The following is a 5320-nucleotide window of genomic DNA, read 5'->3' as shown; positions in this document are numbered from 1 at the left end:
TCTGTTTTTTGAAGCCAGCTTCTGTACCTGACGCACAGCACTAGGACTCAACTTCTTTGATCGACCCTTGCGAGGCCTATTCCGAGTGGAACTCGTCTTAGAAAACCTCTGTATGACCCTGGCCACTGTACTGCAACTCAGTTTAAGGGTGTTACAGATCTTCTTATAGCCTAGGCCATCTTTGTGGAGAGCAACAGTTCTAATTCTCAAATCCTCAGAGAGTTCTTTGCCATGAGGTGCCATGTTGAACATCCAGTGGTCAGTATGAGAGAATTGTAGCACCAAATGTTAACTGCTCTAATACAAGATACACACATTTGTGTGGTCCTGTCAAGCAGACAAAAACATGAACATGATGAATAGGACATGTGGCTTTGCATGGTTAAACGACATACAGCTGTTATCACTTAGGGTGTACATATATAGCTATAAATGCAGCACATTGACTACTCTAAAATATATCCAAGTTTAATTTCTATAGTATTGTCCCTCGAGAAGATATACTAAAATGGTTGCTGAAAAGTGAGGGGTGATATATACAGTGGGTACGGAAAGTATTCAGACCCCCTTAAATTTTATCTCTGGAGCTCAGCCACAGTGATCTTTGGGTTCTTCTTTATCTCTCTCACCAAGGCTTTTCTCCCCCGATAGCTCAGTTTGGCCGGACGGCCAGCTGTAGGAAGGGTTCTGGTCGTCCCAAAGTCTTCCATTTAAGGATCAAGGAGGCCACTGTGCTCTTAGGAACCTTAAGTGCAGCAGAAATTTTTTTGTAACCTTGGCCAGATCTGTGCCTTGCCACAATTCTGTCTCTGAGCTCTTCAGGCAGTTCCTTTGACCTCATGATTCTCATTTGCTCTGACATGCACTGTGAGCTGTAAGGTCTTATATAGACAGGTGTGTGGCTTTCCTAATCAAGTCCAATCAGTATAATCAAACACAGCTGGACTCAAATGAAGGTGTAGAACCATCTCAAGGATGATCAGAAGAAATGGACAGCACCTGAGTTAAATATATGAGTGTCACAGCAAAGGGTCTGAATACTTAGAACCATGTGATATTTCAGTTTTTTTTTTTAATAAATCTGCAAAAATGTCAACAATTCTGTGTTTTTCTGTCAATATGGGGTGCTGTGTGTACATTAATGAGGAAAAAAAATAACTTAAATGATTTTAGCAAATGGCTGCAATATAACAAAGAGTGAAAAATTTAAGGGGGGCTGAATACTTTCCGTACCCACTGTATATATAATGTACACACACACACACATATATATATATATACACACACAAAATGTCTGTAATCATGAAATAAATGATGGTTAATTTAATATCAATATTCTCAATTTCATTTAATGAAAAAGCAGCTTTGTCATAATTGCAGCAAAAATACTATAAACTGAGCAGAGCCTTTGAGTCAAAAAGATTGAGAGTCTGAGTGTAAATTAAGTTAAAACATGCCAATTAAAGCACATTTTGCAGTGTGTAAGTGTAGAGTTGCTCTGCTCAACAGAAATCAATAAATAAACCTAGGCTGAACAAACATATACCTCTAAAAACATAAAATCAATCCCTCCCTCCAGTAAACAGCTGTAAAAGTGGAAGAGAGGCATTATGGGAGGCTAATGGGATGGATGAGTGATTGATCTGCAGTGCAGATGGGATTTGTGTGAGCTTCAAAGTCAAGCCCATCAGAATGCTGGAAGAATGACATTATGACACTAATGCAACATACTGACGCTTCTTAACAGTAATGAATTAATCAGTAAACTCATTAATCAATTTCACAAGTAAGAGTGCTGTTGTTCTGAACAAGTTAGTATTGAGTAACATACTGTCAGTAGCTTTGTCTGTTTGTGGAACAACCAGTACGAAATCAATAATTTTAAGTCTCACAATAATGTAAAACATCCATGACAGGCAGAGTGAGAGCCAGTCTTGAACGTTACACTGAATTTGTGATCAGTAATGTTAATATTATTATTATTGTTGTTGTTGTTATTATTTTATATATATATATATATTATTTCAGTTCAGGTTCTGATGTCAAAGTGTGACACAATAAAAAAGCCACACATCACCTTGAGTTCAAATAAGGCCTTATACTTGTAAAATCAAGATTAGCACAGAGAACAACGTGACCAAAAATAAATAAATATAATCAATTGAAACACCCTAGGAGGAAGACTGTTCATTATTGTTACAGAACTGTGCCAGATGTGCAGGACACAAGATTAAAGCACATCTTCCTGATAGTGATCCACAGCCTGTCCTGTGTTGTTGTCTGTGTGAGCTGAGAAACCCATCTAAGTTGAAATCACTCACTCTGACAGGAGGCCAATTGCTTGCCAGAAAGAAAGAGTAGAGTGAACCCTGGTGTGTCAGCCATACGGGGGCGTTTCTTAATCTAGCAGTTTCTCCTGCTCTCCAAATCAGCAGAGGTTTGACAAGTTTGTTAGGGCTCTTTAAAAGGCTGTTTCCCAGGGGGTTGGTTGAGCACTCTTCATTCGGTGTTAATAAGGGTCGTACTGCTTCTTGGCTGAATAGATGGACGTGTTTGATCTCGCCACAGGAAATGTTAAAGAACATCCTGTGTGTTTGAGCAGCCTAATTAGTAAAGACTGTTCATTTAAAAGTGTTAATTTAGGGTGCATGAAAAAATGAAAGCAGATAGGCCTTTTAAATCTCCATATTTGTGTGTAATGAACCAGAATAAAGAGCTGTCTAAGAGAGAAATATTGAGACAGAAGCCCACTTTCACTGAAAATGACAATGGAGGCGTCCCAATATGTGATGTCTTTTCTTGTATGTCTTATAAGTAGATTGTATTTATTTTGATATTTTTAGTTTGCTCTAACAGAACACTTGCTCACTCCTGATAATGAATAATGTTAGTCCTGCATCTACCATTTATTACATAAAAAGCAAAATTTCAAAATCCCTGGTAACACTTCGGGCAGGTACTCTTCATATTTTGGTTGCCCGAAAATTAATTTCGCTAGCCCAAATAAAAAATGCCTTTTTTTTAAAGGGGTCATATGATGCGATTTCAAGTTTTCCTCTCTCTTTGGAGTGTTACAAGCTGATTGTGCATAGATAAGATCCCTGAAGTTACAAAGACTAAAGTCTCAAAACCAAAGAGATATTCTTTATCAAAGTTAAGGCTCTGCCACGCCCCCCTAAAACGGCTCGTTCTAACACGCCCCCACATATCTACCTCACTATGTGGAAATATTAGCATAATGCTCCCGGCCTTGATTTTTAAGAGCTGCACAAGTAAAATGAACACAGTATGAGTGGGGTTGGACAATGTCTGTGGTAGCATACAGTACTGAGCCATAAAATTACATGATGTACAGATACAGGTTTTCACAGAAACAAAAATCTTATACAACAGCATTTCAGCCTTTAGACCATTTTTATGAAAAGGGATAAATCAAGCATATAACTTGTCAATTTAAAACGTATAAATATTACTGTCTTCATTGTTTAGATTTTTAGAAGGCACATCTCGGCACATTTAGAAGACACGATCCTCTTCAATAATATCCTCTGCTTCTCAATCGGGCTCAAATTGATAAGCAATATAGACGACGTCATTGTTTACAAAGACTCTGTTCCCCTTTCAGGCTCTGTCTTTACATTTATTTTGAAAGATGAAGCTCGTGATTATGGTAAGGGGCGTTACATTTCCGACGAGTGCTTGCGGTGTTCGGCCAATCACAATGCACTGGGTCAGCTGGCCAATCAGAGCAGACTGCGCTTGTCGGAAGGAGGGACTTTGTAGAAAACGAAGCGTTTGAGAGAGGCGGGGCATAGAGGACCTACAATAATGTACAGTATTTGAAAAATAATGTGGTTTTTTAACATTAAAGCATGTCAACGTATTCTGTTACACCAAATACACAAAATAATGATCTTTAAAAAAGCATCATATGACCCCTTTAAATATAGAAAATCAGATAGGAGTTTAAATGTCAATCAAAAATATTTTCAATACACAAATATCAACAAATATGAAGGAAGGAATTTTATTTCACTATTTACAGGGTATCTGCAGAATTAAAAAAAATAACTTTAAGGCAATTTATGACCCATTTTAAGAGCTGCACAAGTAAAATGAACACAGTATGAGTGGGGTTGGACAATGTCTGTGGTAGCATACAGTACTGAGCCATAAAATTACATGATGTACAGATACAGGTTTTCACAGAAACAAAAATCTTATACAACAGCATTTCAGCCTTTAGACCATTTTTATGAAAAGGGATAAATCAAGCATATAACTTGTCAATTTAAAACGTATAAATATTACTGTCTTCATTGTTTAGATTTTTAGAAGGCACATCTCGGCACATTTAGAAGACACGATCCTCTTCAATAATATCCTCTGCTTCTCAATCGGGCTCAAATTGATAAGCAATATAGACGACGTCATTGTATACAATACAACCGGAGCACATGCCGCAATGTTGAGGGGCGGGACGTTTAGACGCACGCTAGAGGCGGTTTAGCCAATCACAACACACTGGGCTAGCTGACCAATCAAAGCCCATCGTGTATTTCTGAGGGAGGGGCTTCATAAAAGCAGGAAATGATCAGCGCGTTCAGAGGAGAAGGGACAGAACGGTGTGGAATAAAGGTAAATTATGTGAAAAATAATGCATTAACACATGTTAGACTGCACCCCATAAACACAATCAAGCCTAGAAAAAAAACTGTCAACCACCCCTTTAAGACATTTCTTATACCATTTAATGTATTTAAAACGTTTTATGGCCTTAAGTTTGATACAACTCACTTTAGGATTTTTTAAGGACCGGCGGGAGATCTTCATATGAGATATAGGCCGTCGGGCAGAGTGGTGATATATTTTGGTAGCCCGACTGGAAAACACAATAGCCCCGGGACGTCGGGCTAGCGATTTTGCGAGCCCTGAAGAGAATAGTTTAGCGCCTCACAGTCCTTGATTGTTAGTTAGTTAGTAAATGTCCAGAAAAATGCAGTGTGCAGAAAGAAATTGTCCACTCTTATACTTATCATTATATCAAAAGTAGGCCTACAAATTATAATCAGGTACATCACTAAGAGTTTTACATGAATATAATTTAATTATAATATCTAACAGCATTCAATTGCCTGCACTAGTGATTTAAATTACCTTTAATTGGTCATTTAAATAAGAAAACAAAAAAACACTTTTATTCAGAAAGGATGCACTCCACTGAAGACTGACATAATGATGCTAAAAATTCAGCTTTGTCGTCACTGGAATAAATTACATTTCATTTCAGAATATTCTGTCTTTACTGTATTTTTGTTTG

This window comes from Sinocyclocheilus grahami, unplaced genomic scaffold, assembly GCF_001515645.1.
Source record: "Sinocyclocheilus grahami isolate Dianchi unplaced genomic scaffold, SAMN03320097.WGS_v1.1 scaffold8.1, whole genome shotgun sequence".
Lineage (NCBI taxonomy): Eukaryota > Metazoa > Chordata > Actinopteri > Cypriniformes > Cyprinidae > Sinocyclocheilus > Sinocyclocheilus grahami.
The sequence above is the reverse complement of the archived record's forward strand: the minus strand, read 5'-3'. Positions refer to the sequence as shown.